General features: G+C 45.2%; 1 protein-coding gene and 1 non-coding gene across 3 annotated transcripts in view; one reads left to right on the forward strand and one right to left on the reverse strand.

The window, feature by feature from the left end:
* Positions 1-6,585: 6,585 nt before the first annotated feature.
* SESN2 (sestrin 2) overlaps positions 6,586-14,326 on the forward strand; it is a 38,382-nt gene continuing 30,641 nt past the window's right edge. Inside the window, exon 1 of one of the 2 annotated variants that reach the window (XM_053575804.1) lies at positions 6,586-6,738. The gene's annotated coding sequence lies outside the window, so the exon portion shown is untranslated. Of the gene's footprint in view, positions 6,739-7,598; positions 7,630-14,326 lie in introns of those variants that run through there. The other variant, XM_053575805.1, reaches the window with a different exon arrangement.
* LOC128575681 (U7 small nuclear RNA) lies at positions 7,044-7,106 on the reverse strand. The gene has a single exon (XR_008377095.1). It is a non-coding gene; the product is annotated as a U7 small nuclear RNA (small nuclear RNA).

The following is a 14,326-nucleotide window of genomic DNA, read 5'->3' on the forward strand; positions in this document are numbered from 1 at the left end:
GGCATCACAGCTCACAGTAACCTCCAACTCCTGGGCTTAAGCGATTCTCTTGCCTCAGCTTCCCAAGTAGCTGGGACTACAGGTGCCCATCACAATGCCCGGCTATTTTTTGGTTGTAGTTGTCGTCGTTGTTTGGCAGGCCCCGGGCTGGATTCGAACCCGCCAGCTCTGGTGTATGTGGTTGGTGCCCTAGCCACTTGAACTACAGGCACCGACCCAAGAAGCTTTATTAATAAAACTTTACTCCTGTAGTCCCAGCTACTCGGGAGGCTGAGGCAAGAGAATCGCTTAGGCCCAGGAGTTGGAGGTTGCTGTGAGCTGTGTGATGCCACGGCACTCTACCGAGGGCCATAAAGTGAGACTCTGTCTCTACAAAAAAAAAAAAAAAACTTTAGGGCGAGACAGGGTGGCTCATCCCTATAATCCTGAGCACTTTGAGGTTAAAGGGGATACAGTGACCAGAGTTACAGTAAGCTATGATTACACCACTGTACTCCAGCCTGGGTAACATAGAGACTCTTGTCAGTAAATAAAAAATGCACTTCAGGACTAATTAAATCTTAAGGCTGTAGCTACCATACATAGTGATTCTTTTGGTGAATGTGAGCAAAGTAAATTGAAAACCTGTTGGACAGAATTTCTTTTTTTTTTTTTCTTTTTTTGAGATAGAGTCTCACTATGTCACCGCCAGTAGAGTGCTGGGCTGTTACAGCTCACAGCAACCTCAAACTCTTGGACTTAAGTGATTCTCTTGCCTCAGCCTCCCAAGTAGCTGGGACTATAGGCACCCGCTATAATGTCCAGCTGTGAGCTGTGATGCCACAGCACTCTACCCAGAGCAACAGCTGAGACTCTGTCTCAAAAAAAAAAAAATCAACTTAAGAACAAACCTACAGAACATATCCACTTGGTAAGCCAGGGACTGCGTGTAGTGTGATTGATTCTATCAGTCTTCCGAGGGGTGGGTTGGCCACACGCAAGCTTGCTGTGTCCCATTTTGTGATCCTTTCTTCACCCTTCTCCCATTCCTCCCTTTCTGTCTCTCTCCATTCCCTCTTCATTAACAGTCCTTTGTTAGAGCAGAAAATACCTAACCCACTTATACCATACCTCTGGAAATCTATACTTCAATCGCTGGAAAGAACAGAACTCTTGGGAACAGGCAAAGGAACAAAGAAGCATGGAGCATGCCACCACTTCATTTAGTGCCACCTGGTGCATCCCCACAATTGGCACATATTTCACAGACTCCTCTTCGATAACCACTTTCTTTGTTTAATTGAGATTAAATTCACATAACATAAATTAATCATTAACCATTTAAAGAGCATAATTAAATGGCGTTTTTTTTTTTTTTTTGGACAGAGCTTCACTACGTTACCCTCACTAGAGTGCAGTGCTGTCACAGCTCACAGCAACCTCAAACTCTTGGGCTTAAGCAATTCTCTTGCGTCAGCCTCCCAAGTAGCTGGGACCACAGGTGCCTGCCACAACACCTGGCTATTTTTTTGTTGCAGTTGCCTTTGTTATAGCTGGCCCAGGCCGAGTTTGAACCTGCCAGCCTTGGTGCTGTAACCTCTGTGCTACAAGCACCGAGCCTTAAGTGGCATTTATTATACTCACAATGTTGTAAACACATTATTTCTTTTCTTTTCTTTTCTTTTTTTTTTTTTTGAGACAGAGTCACACTATGTCGCCCTGGGTAGAGGGCTGTGTGTCACAGCTCACAGCAACCTCAAACTCTTAGGCTTAAGCGATCCTTTTTTTTTGCAATTTTTGGCCAGGGCTGGGTTTGAACCCACCACCTCTGGCATATGGGCCAGCACCCTACTCCTTTGAGCCACAGGCGCCTCCCTTAAGCAATTCTTTTGCCTCAGCTTCCCAAGTAGCTGGGACTACAGGCGCCCGCCACAACACCTGGCTATTTTTTTGTTGCAGTCATCATTGTTTAGCTGGCCCAGGGGAGGTTCGAACATACAACCCTTGATATACGTGGCTGGCACTGTAACCACAGTGCTACGGGCACCAAGCCAGTGCACACATTATTTCTATCTATTTTGAAGACATTCATTTTCACTACTCCACAAGGAAATTCCCTACCCATTAAGCAGTCACTCTCCATTGCCCCATCCACTCAGTCCCTGGAAACCTCTAGGGGCTCTCTTTTTCTGAACGTATTACATAAATGTAATCATACAATATATGACCTTTTATGTCTGGCTCCTTTCATTTCGCATGTTTGCAAGGTTTATCCAAAGAATAGCATCTATCAGTATACTTTATTCATTTTTATGGATGAGTAATATTCCATTGCATGGATTATATCAGTTTTGGTTATCCATTCATCTATTGATGGACATTTGGGTTGTTTCTACCTCTTGGCTATTGTGAATAGTGCTGCTATTAGCATTCATGGACAAGTATCTGTTTGAACACTTGTTTTCTTTAAGGTACATACAGAAGAGTGGAATTGCTGGGTCATTTGATAATGGTATGTTTGGCTTATTGAAGAACCACCAAACTGGGCCAGGCTCAGGGGCTCACACCTGTAATCCTAGCACTCTGGGAGGCTGAGGTGGTTGGATTGCCTGAGCTCATGGGTTCAAGACCAGCCTGAGCAAAGCCAGACCCTGTCTCTCCTAAAAATAGAAAAATTAGCCAGGTGTTGTGGCAGATGCTTGTAGTTCCAACTACTCAGGAGGCTGAGACACTAGGATTGTTTGAGCCCAAGTGTTTGAGATTGCTGTGAACTATGAAGCCATGGCACTCAACCCGAGGCAACTGAGACTCTGTCTCAAAAAAAGTGGAAGAGGGTGGCGCCTGTAGCTCAAGGAGTAGGGCGCCAGTCCCATATGCCAGAGGTGGCAGGTTCATACCCAGCCCCGGCCAAAAACCACAAAAAAAAAAAAAAAAAAGTGGAAGAACCACCAAAATGTTTTCTGAAACGCTTGCAGCATTTTTTATTCCTGCCAGCATTGTACAAGGGTTCTGGTTCCGTCACATCCTTGCCAATACTTATTATATCTGAGTTTTTGATTCTAGCCATCCTAGTGGATGTAAAGTGGTATCTCTAGCTGGGCATGGTGGCTCATGCCTATAATCCCAGCACTTGGGAGGCTGAGACCAGTAGATAGCCTAAGCTCCCGAGTTGGACCAGCCTGACCAAGAGCCAGACCCTGTCTCTAAAAAATAACTGGGCATTGTGGTGGGCACCTGTAGTCCCAGCTACTTGGGAGGTTGAGGCAAAAGAATCACTTAGGCCCAGGAGTTTGAGGTTGCTGTGAGCTGTGGTGCCATAGCACTCTACCGTGGGTGAAAAAGTGAAACTCTGTCTCAAAAAAAAAAGTGGTATCTCATGAGTGGGGCGCCAGCCCCATATACCAAGGGTGTTGGGCTCAGACCCAGACCCGGCCAAACTGCAACAACAACAAAAAAATAGCCGGGTGTTGTGGAAGGTGCCTGTAGTCACAGCTACTCAGGAGGCTGAGGCAAGAGAATCGCCTAAACCCAGGAGTTGGGGGTTGCTGTGAGCTGTGATGCCATGGCACTCTACCGAGGGTGATAAAGTGAGACTCTATCTCTAAAAAAAAAAAAGTATCTCATTATAGTTTTGATTTGCATTTCTCTAATAAATAATAATGTTGAGCATCTTTTCATGTGCTTAGTGGCTATTTGTACATCTTCTTTGGAGAAATTGCTATTTAAGGCTTGGTATCTGTAGCTCAAGTGGCTAGGGTGCCAGCCACATACATTGGAGCTGGGGGTTCGAATCCAGCCCGGGCCCATCAAACAACAATGACAACTATAACTAAAAAATAGCCCGACATTGTGGCAAACACCTGTAGTCCCAGCTCCCTAGGAGGCTGAGGCAAGAGGATTGCTTAAGCCCAAGAGTTTGAGGTTGCTATGAGCTGTGACACCTTGGTACCCTACCCAGGGGGACAGCTTGAGACTCTGTCTCAAAAAAAAAGAAAAGAAAAGAAATTGCTATTTATGGGTGGCGCCTGTGGCTCAGTGGGTTGGGCGCCAGCCCCATATACCTAGGGTGGCAGGTTCAAACACAGCCCCGGCCAAACTGCAACAACACACACAAAATAAATAGCCAGGCATTGTGGCAGGCACCTGTAGTCCCAGCTACTCAGGAGGCTGAAGCAAGAGAATTGCCTAAGCCCAGGAGTTGGAGGTTGCTGTGAGCTGTGACCCCATGGCACTGTACCAAGAGCAACAAAGTAAGACTCTGTCTCTACGAAATGATAATAATAATAAAGTAATTGCTATTTAAGTCCTTTGTCTATATTAATTAGTTATTTGTATGTTTGTTGTTGAGTTATAATCTTTTTTTTTTTTTGAGACAGTCTCACTTTGTCACCTCCAGTAGAGTGCCATAGTGTCATAGCTCACAGCAACCTCAAACTCCTGGGCTCAAGCGATTCTTTTGCCTCAGCCTCCTGAGTAGTTGGGACTACAGGTGCCTGGCACAACACTGGCTATTTTTTAGACACGGGGTCTCGCTCTTGCTTAGAACCTGTGAGCTCAGGCAATCCACCCGCCTCAGCTTCCCAGAGTGCCAGGATTACAGGCTTGAGCCACCTTGCCCAGACTTAATTCTTTGTATGTTCTGAATACTACTAAATCCTTATTTCCTCCCATACTCTGGGTTGGGTTTTTTTTTCTTTTTTTTTTTTGGAGACAGAGTCTCACTCTTGCCCCAGGCTAGAGTGACATGGGGTCATAGCTCACAGAAACCTCAAACTCCTGGGCTCAAGCAGTTCTCCTGCCTCAGGCCCCTGGACCACTACATTTGGCCTTGTGGGTTGCTTTTTGACTTTCTTTATATTAATAATATCTTTTGGGGGGGTTAATTATTATTATTTGGAGAGACAGGGTCTCACTCTATTACCAAGGTTGGAGTGCAGTGGCATGTTCATTTTTTTTTTTTTTAGAGACAGAGTCTCACTTTGTGACCCTCGGTAGAGTGCAGTGGCATCACAGCTCACAGCAACCTCCAGTTCTTGGGCCCAGGCGATTCTCTTGCCTCAGCCTCCTGAGTAGCTGGGACTGCAGGCACCCGCCATAATGCCCAACCATTTTTTTGTTGCAGTTTGGCTGGGGGCTGGGTTTGATCCCACCACCCTCAGCATATGGGGCTGGCACCCCACTCACTGAGCCACAGGCGCCACCCTGTTCATTCATTTTTGAAGTTATATCTTATGAGGGAGGCACAATATTAAAAAGCATACAAGTTAGCTGGGCAACAGTGGCTTATGCCTATCATCCCAGCACTTAGGAGGCCGAGGTGGATGGATTGCCTGAGCTTACAGGTTCGAGACCAGCCTGTGCCAGAGTGAGACCCTGTCTGTAAAAATAGCCAGGTGTTGTGGCAGGCGCCTGTAGTCCTAGCTACTTGGGAGGCTGAGGCAAGAGAATCGCTTAAGCCCAAGAGTTTGAGGTTGTTGTGAGCTGTGAGGCCACAGCAGTCTACCAAGGGTGACAAAATGAGACTCTGTCTCAAAAAAAAAGTATCCACGTTAGGTGGAAGAAAATTAAAGCAGGGCAAGGAGACATAAAATGGCTGGAGATTGGGCAGTGCCTGTGGCTCAGTGAGTAGGGTGCCAGCCCCATATACCAAGGGTAGCGGGTTCAAACCCGGCCCCGGCCAAACTGCAACAAAAAGTAGCCAGGCATTGTGGCAGGAGCCTGTAGTCCCAGCTACTCAGGAAGCTGAGGCAAGAGAATCGCCTAGGCCCAAGAGCTGGAGGTTGCTGTGAGCTGTGGTGCCACAGCACTCTACCAAGGGCAACAAAGTGAGACTCTGTCTCTAAAAAAAATAAATAAATAAAAGAAATAAATTGGCTGGAGATGAACCATTTTATATAGTATGATCTGATAGGGTTGTCATGTTATATAGAAAGTTAGCTGATAAGAAGATGCCTTAAGACATAATAACATGGGCGGCGCCTATGGCTCAGTTGGTAAGGCGCCGGCCCCATATACCGAGGGTGGCGGGTTCAAACCCAGCCCCGGCCAAACTGCAACCAAAAAATAGCCAGGCGTTGTGGCGGGCGCCTGTAGTCCCAGCTGCTCGGGAGGCTGAGGCAAGAGAATTGCTTAAGCCCAGGAGTTGGAGGTTGCTGTGAGCTGTGTGAGGCCACAGCACTCTACAGAGGGCCATAAAGTGAGACTCTGTCTCTACAAAAAAAAAAAGACATAATAACATGAGTTAGGAAGATACAGGGCATTCATTCCAAGATGTTATCTAATAGCAAAGCCCCCAGGATAAGAATAGTTTGATGTGGATGAAGAACAACAAAGTGGCTGGGATAGCTAAAGCAGAGTGAGCAAGGGGAAGAGGAATAGGAAATAATGGGCGAGAGCTGTATGCGGGTTGCACATCCTAAAGCAAAACTTTCTCTTCTCAACATTCCATTCCATTTGGATTTATGCAAATTTGGCTGACCTTGGTCTTTTAAAAAGAAAAATACGTCAAGTTAATAAATGAATAACCAAATGAGATGGTTAAAAGAGCCTGGATGAGATAGGAAATCCTGGTTCTAATCTTCATTCTGCCACTGCCTTACACTTTGACCTTGAGCAAGGGTGGATATAAGCAGAGTCGAGCAAGAATGAAAGGACGAAAAGGAAGACACAAGACTTTCAAGGGACTTTGAATCTTCCATGTTAAGGAATCTTGACCCTTTCCAGATGTTTCAAACTCAGGTTTCTTCTGAGGCCAGTCAGGTAATGTAAATGAGTCAAGGTTCCTATGTGTTACTGTTATGGGATCTGAGACCTAGAGAAGGTAAGCCTAGTTACTAAGTCTGGCTGATGGCCCCTGGAATGCAGACTTGGTATTGCCAGATCTGCCTGTTTTCTAGAGAATTCATGAATTGGAGACTTGATATGAAATCTCTCTATTTTTAAACCCAGAGAACTGAATAATGTATATTAGCAAATTAAATTATGACCCAGTACATGTCCAGCTGCTACAAGGCAAGACAGTAAGGGATTTTAAAATTTATTTATTTATTTTTGGATTTTTGCATAGGGGAGTTTCCTGTGAAAACCAGAAAACCTGCCAGACAAATTCTAAAAGAGCTATAACACTCAGAGTTTTGCCCAGTAGTCACTTGGTCAAAGTATTTTCAGATGTCTTTGTTTATCTGAGCTATTTATATTTCATTCTGTCTCATGACCTGTTTGATTCTGCCAGACAGATTTTGGGCGTTACTCAGCTCTGTGCTCTCCCAATCCCCCCTACCCCCAGCACAATGCCAGGCCCATCTTTGACATCAGTAATGTTCAAAGAAACAAATGTTTAAGGTTTTACAATTAGCCTCCAGTTTTAAATATGCCAGGCCTGGTGGCTCATGCCTATAATCCCAGCACTTTGGAAGGCCGGGGTGGGAGGATCACTTGAGGCAAAGAGTTTGAGAACAGCCTGAGCAACATAGTGAGAAGCCCATCTCTACAAAAAGAAAGAGGGAGTGGTGAGGGAGAAGGAGAGAGAGAGAGAAAAGGGAGAGAGACAGAGAGGGGAGGGAGGGAGGAAATTAGCCGGATGTGGCGGCAGCTGGGAGGCTGAGGCCTGGAGAGGATATCTTGAGCCCAGGAGTTGCAGGTTACAGAGAGGTATGATCATCCCACTGCACTCTAGCCTGAGCGACAGGGCTACACTCTGTCTCTAAAAATAATAGATAAATAAAATAGATAAAAGAAGAAAAACTCATGAACATAGAGTAGATTGGTGGTTACCAGAAGCCGGGAGGGGGAGGAAGAGAGAGCAGAGGAAGAGAGGAGTGGGGAAGAGGAAAGGGGAGAGGGGAGAAGGCTCCAGGAACAGGAGGAGGAGGGTAGAGGTAAGACGGAGATCGGGGGAAGAATATAAATGTATTTATTACCACTTAGCTGTACACTTTAAAATAGATAAAGGTGATAAATTATGTGTATATTTCATCCCAATAAGAATGAGGTTATGAAAGAAAAGAAGAAAAAGGAAGAAAACAAAAATGACAAGCAGATTAGACGTTCCCAGTACCTTCCTGCGGAGGCGGGGCCGGGCCGCCACAAAACGCACCAATCAGAGCCCGGTTGATAGGCCTAGCCGGGAGAATTCAGAGACACCCCCCGCCCATCAAACCTCCAGGGGAATTGGCTTTTGTACTCAGCCTGGAAACTCGCTTGGGCCTACCTAGCTAGCCGCTGAGGGCTACTATTGGCTGCCAAAAAAACCCGCCCCTATTCCTGCTCATTGGCCGCAGCGTTTATGAAAGAGGAGCCTGTTGCTGAGCTAAAAGTGCTTGCTGCAGCTTTCGCTGAAAAGACGGGAGGGCTGAAACTGTGGTGGGCGCTCATGGGTCAAAATACAATCCTAGCCACCATTTATTAAGCTGCTACTAACTGCCAGACTCCGTGCTGCAAACATTTAAATATTAATGGTTATAGCCACCTTTCTTGAACATCAACCATCTTTCAGTCACTGAGCCTTAAACTAAGGATAGTAACAATATAAATAATAACTACAGTTTATTGAGCATTCAGTCTGCATCAAGCCTTGCTAAGGGGCTTGCATGCATTAGTTCTCATTCTCCCAACAGCCCCGTGGAAGTAAACTAGTGTTCCATTTTACACAGCAGGAAACTCAGGTAAATGACTTGCCCGTGTTCTCACAGAGGGGGTTGGAACTGGAAACTTCAACTCCGATACCGGTTCCAAGCCCAGACTTTTTGGAGGAGGGGGGCACGGAAGTCTTTTGGGAGTACGGACGGGTTCAGACAGGATAGTGGCAAAGAGCGGGAGAAGGAGAGGAGACAAGAAAAAAAGTTGTTTTTCTCTGGAAATGTTAAGCTCCTGGGGCAGCCTAGGAGTCCCAGCTACTTGGGAGGCGCCCCAAAGGGCCCACCACAGGCGCCCACCACAACGCCTGGCTATTTTTTGGTAACAGGTGTAACCAAAAAGGTGTAAGTGGTCCTGGACAAGGGACTTGGAGTTCAAGATTCTGGTCTCCGGGGGACCTTGGGCAAATTCTTTCTCTGCCAGAAGGAGTAAGCCAAAACAATGGGACGTGCATTTGGCCTATGAAGTCTTTGCTAGCAGTAGGGCAAATCTTTAACAACCACTCGATCTTTACTTAACTGTTGCCTGGCTTCTTTTCAAGACCTTCAGGCGGTGACTTACTACCCAACAATCCTATAAACTCAAAACGGTTTGAGGCAGCCCTTTCCAGGTTCTCTCTCACTGAGCTGTAGCAGGGTCTGGCCTGCAGGGGGCGTTGAGGGCTCACTCAGCCAACAACAACAAACAACTGGAACGAAGAAATTTGCCCCAAAGCATCTAGTGGGTTAGTTTTAGTTTATATATATATATATATTTTTTTTTTTTTTTTTTTTTGAGACAGAGCCTCAAGCTGTCGCCCTAGGTAGAGTGCCCTGGCATCATAGCTCACAGCAACCTCCAACTCCTGGGCTCAAGCGATTCTCCTGCCTCCACCTCCCAAGTATCTGGGACTACAGGCGCCCACCAGAACGCCTGGCTATTTTTTGGTTGCAGCCGTCATTGTTGTTTGGCGGGCCCAGGCTGGATTTGAACCCGCCAGCTCAGGTGTATGTGGCTGGCGCCTTAGCCGCTTGAGCCACAGGCACCAAGCCAGTTTTAATATTCTATTTATTTTATTTTATTTTTTTGACAGAGTCTCACTATGTCACCCTCAGTAGAGTGCCTTGGCATCACAGCTCAAAGCAACCTCAAACTCCTGGGCTTAAGCATTCTCTTGCCTCAGCCTCCCAAGCAGCTGGGACCACAGGCGCCCGCCACAACGCCCGGCTATTTTTTTTTTTTTTTTTTTGGTTGCAGTTGTCATTGTTGCTTAGCAGCCCGGCCGGGTTCAAACCCACCACCCTAGGTGTATGTGGCCAGCGCCCTTGCTGATTGAGCTACAGGTGCCGCCAATATTGCATTTATTTATTTATTTTTTTTTTTGGTTTTTTTTGTTTTTTTTTGGCCGGGGCTGGGTTTGAACCCGCCACTTCTGGCATATGGGACCGGCGCCCTACTCCTTGAGCCACAGGCGCTGCCCTATTGCATTTATTAAAAAGGGAGAACTTTTCCAAATCTTAAGGTTCCTGTCCAACACCAGCTCTCTCCATTAGTGGCTCAGGCGGTTAGAGCTAATTTTAATTTTTTTTCTTTTTCCCTTGTTTAAGAGACAAGATCTTGCTCTGTTGCCCAGGATACAGTACAGTGGCCAGATCATAGTTCACTGCAGCTTCTAACTCCTGGGCTCAAGAAATCTTCCTGCCTCAGAGTAGCTGGAACTACAGGCAAGTACCGCCACCACACCTGGCTAAATTTTTCAAGACTCCAAAACTTCAGAATAAATTTCTTTCTTTCTTCTTCTTTTTTTTTTTTTTTTGTTGTTATTGTTGTTTTTGAGGCAGAGTCTCAATCTGTCACCCTCGGTAGAGTGCCATGGTAACGTAGCACACAACCACCTCTCAAACTCCTGGGTTTGAGCAATCCTCTTGCCTCAGCCTCTGGAGTAGCTGGGAATACAGGAGACCACCACAATGCCCAGTTAGGTTTTTTGGTTTTGTTTTTTTCTATTTTTAGTAGAGACCAAGTCTTGCTCTTGCGCAGGCTGATCTGAAACAACTGAGCTTGGGCAATCTGCTTGCCTCTGCCTCCCAGAATGCTGGGATTACAGGTGTGAGCCACGGCCTTGGCCTATAAATTTCTTGTTAATAGATGGGGTCTTGCTATGTTGACCAGGCTATTCTCTAACTCCTGGCCTCAAGTGATCTGAGCTCCTGGCATCAAGACTCTGGTCTACCAAAGTGCTGGGATTACAGGCTGATTTATTTGTTTTGCAGATAAAGAAAAGATTCTAAGAGCTTAAAAAAATTCTATTTGGGTCATATGACTAAACACTAGCACCTGAGTTCCCAGACTCCTGGAAAATGCTCTTAGGAGATAGTTGGCTCTGTTTCCGGGAGTCTGTGGGTGTCCTGTCCCCTAATGCACAACTTCAGGGGACAATTTCAATTTTGATTGCGTACCTTGACAGCTCAGAGCTTGTCAGCTCTGTGCAGGAAGAACTTCCCTCAGCACCTAGCATGATGCCTGCTAAATGAGTAATTGAATGAATGTGTGAATAAGCCTTAGGGTGGGTCTTCTTTATCGAACCAATTGGAGTGAGGCTTCTTTACTGAAACCTCCTCCTGGGTGGTAATTGTGTTCTGAGACTGGGGGATGGTAAAGTAAAATAAGAAGAACTCAGAACATAACATCTGGGGTGGTAAATCACAGCCCCAGGAATGGTCCTAATACAAGGTCATTAAAAAAGTGATCCCAGAATTTGCGATTCAAAAATTAATTTAGGAAAAATGAACATAGAATAGATGAGAATCCCGGGCGGCGCCTGTGGCTCAAGGAGTAGGGTGGCGGGTTCAAACCTAGTCGCGGCCAAAAGCCAAAAAAAAAAAAAAAGAATAGATGAGAACCCCATTAGGTCATAATCTGGGAGAGGATCTGAACTGAATAAGTCTCAAAAACATTTCTTTTAAACTCAGTCAAGATGTATCCTTGAGGCTGGAATGTGATTGAACAATAAAAATAGCTTTGGCCAATCAGTGGCCTCAACATTGCTGATGCAAGAGTAGAGAAAGTATGGCAAAAGGAGATCTTTACTAAACCAAAAATACAAGGCATGGGGAGGGGAGGAATGGGCCCAGTCAGTGGCACCCTGCCATACCCCACTGGGCTGGTATCTTCAGCACTGAATTTCCAAAGCCAAGCACAGTGCCTGGTACACACTAAATAGTAAATAAATATTTACTGAGCGAAAGAGGGAGAAAAGGAGCTGAAGTCCTAACCAACAGATTTGCTCTGAGTAGAGCCAGTTCAGTGATCCATCTTTTCACTTGTTCCTTTTGCTCAGATTCCAGCTGGCCTAGCCACATTTACCTGAAAACCTGGCTTTCCACCGAGGATGTCCTACAAAAGAGGGATGCGTTGGCCCATCAGTTATAGGCCACTTGACAGTTACATTTCTCACTCCCAATGAAGCTTCAGTTCTTTTTGCCAGCCTGCTTCTTCCATGTTCACATCCTCTTGTCACAGGTGTGGTGGAGTTTCTGCATTGGCGACATTCCTGACTAGGTCTGAATCCTTACTCAGCATGTTAGTAAGCTATCTGACCTTGGCCAATACACCTCTTGAGCCTCAGTTTTCTCATCGCTCAAATGGAGACATTATAGCCTGCTTCACAAGGTTGTGGTGAGAGTTCCATGAGACACTGGGTGTATCCTGGATCCTTGGTGGAGTTCAGTAAATGTTAGTGTCTGAGCCTCTTCCCTCCATTTCTTTCTTGGAGACTGGTTCACAAAAGATCATCTAATTGGTCATATCAGTATTTTTTGCCTTTCCTCCTCAAACTCTTCCTCCTTACTAACTTCGTAAGTAAGCTTTAGGAATGCTTTAGTCACTTGACAATTCTAAAGGGTTATTCTACAAAGTAACTCGTATTCATTCATTCAAAAGTATTTATAGGCTTGGTGCCTGTGGCTCAAGCAGCTAAGGCGCCAGCCACATACACCTGAGCTGGCGGGTTCGAATATAACCCAGGCCCGCCAACAACAATGACGGCTGCAACCAAAAAATAGCCAGGCGTTGTGGCGGGTGCCTGTAGTCCCAGCTACTTGGGAGGCTGAGGCAAGAGAATTGCTTAAGCCCAGGAGTTGGAGGTTGCTGTGAGCTGTGATGCCACGGCACTCTACCGAGGGCAACAGCTTAAGGCTCTGTCTCAAAAAAAAAAAAGTATTTATAGGCATACCTTATTTTATTGCACTACAGAGATACTGCATTTTGTTTTTTATAAATCGAAGGTTTGTGACAACCCTGTATCAAGCAAGTCTATCAGCGCCATTTTTCCAAAAGCATGAACTCACTTCATGTATCCATGTCACACTGGTAATTCTAGCAGTATCTCAAACTTTTTCCTTATTATTACATCTGTTATGGTCATCTGTGACCAGTGACTGTTCATGTTACTATGGCAATTGTTTTGAGATACCCCAAATTACACCCACATGAAACAAATGTTTTGTGTTATAACTGTTTCACCAACCTGCCATCCCTTCCCCAACACACACAACCTCCCTAATTCCCTGAGACACAATATTGAAATTAGGCCAATTAATAACCCTACAATGGCCTCTCAGTGTTCAGGTAAAAGGAAGAGTCACATGTCTCTCACTTTAAACCAAGAACTAGAAATGGAGCAGCGCCTGTGGCTCAGTGAGTAGGGCACCTGCCCCATACATTGAGGGTGGTGGGGTCAAACTTGGCCAAACTGCAACAAAAAAATAGCTGGGTGTTGTGGCAGGAGCCCGTAGTCCCAGCAACCTGGAAGGCTGAGGCAAGAGAATCGCCTAAGCCCAAGAGCTGGAGGTTGCTGTGAGCTGTGATGTCACAGTACTCTCAAAGTGAGACTCTGTCTCTTAAAAAAAAAAAAAAAAAAAAAAAAGAGCTAGAAATGATTAAGCTTAGCCAAGGCGTGTTGAAAGCCAAGATATGCCAAAAGCTCGGTCTCTTGTGCCAAATAGTTAGCCAAGTTGTGAATGCAAAGAAAACATTCTTGAAGAAAATTAAAAATGCTATTCCAGTGAACACACAAATGATAAGAAAGCAAAACAGCCTTCTTGCTGATATGAAGAAAGTTTTAGTGATCTAGATAGAAAATCAAACCAGCCACAACATTCCCTTAAGTCAAAGCCTAATTCAGAGAAAAGCAGTAACTCTCTTCAATTCTAGAAAGGCTGAAAAGGTAAGCAGGCTGCAGAAGAAAAGTCAGAAGCTAATAAACTTTAGCTGGCTCATGAGGTTAAAGGAAAGAAGCTGTCTGTAGAACATAAAAGTGCAAGGTGAAGCAGCAAGTGCTGATGGAGAAGCCGGCACATTATCCAGATGGTCTAGCTAAGGTCTTTGATAAGGGATAAAACAACAGATTTTCAATGTAATAAAACAGCTTTATATTTTGAAAGAAGATGCTATGCAGGAATTTCATAGCTAGAGAGGAGAAGTCAATGCCTGTTTTTTTTTTCTTTCCATTTTTTTTTTTTTTTTATTGTTGGGGATTCATTGAGGGTACAATATGCCAGGTTGCATTGATTGCAATTGTTAGGCAAAGTCCCTCTTGCAATCATGTCTTGCCCCCTCAATGCCTGGTTTTAAAGCTTCAAAGAACAGGCTGACTCTCTTGTGGGGGGCTTGTGCAGTTGTGACTTTAAGTTGAAGCTAATGCTCATTTACCATTCTGAGAATTTCAGGACCC

Source organism: Nycticebus coucang, chromosome 22, assembly GCF_027406575.1.
Source record: "Nycticebus coucang isolate mNycCou1 chromosome 22, mNycCou1.pri, whole genome shotgun sequence".
Taxonomy (NCBI): domain Eukaryota; kingdom Metazoa; phylum Chordata; class Mammalia; order Primates; family Lorisidae; genus Nycticebus; species Nycticebus coucang.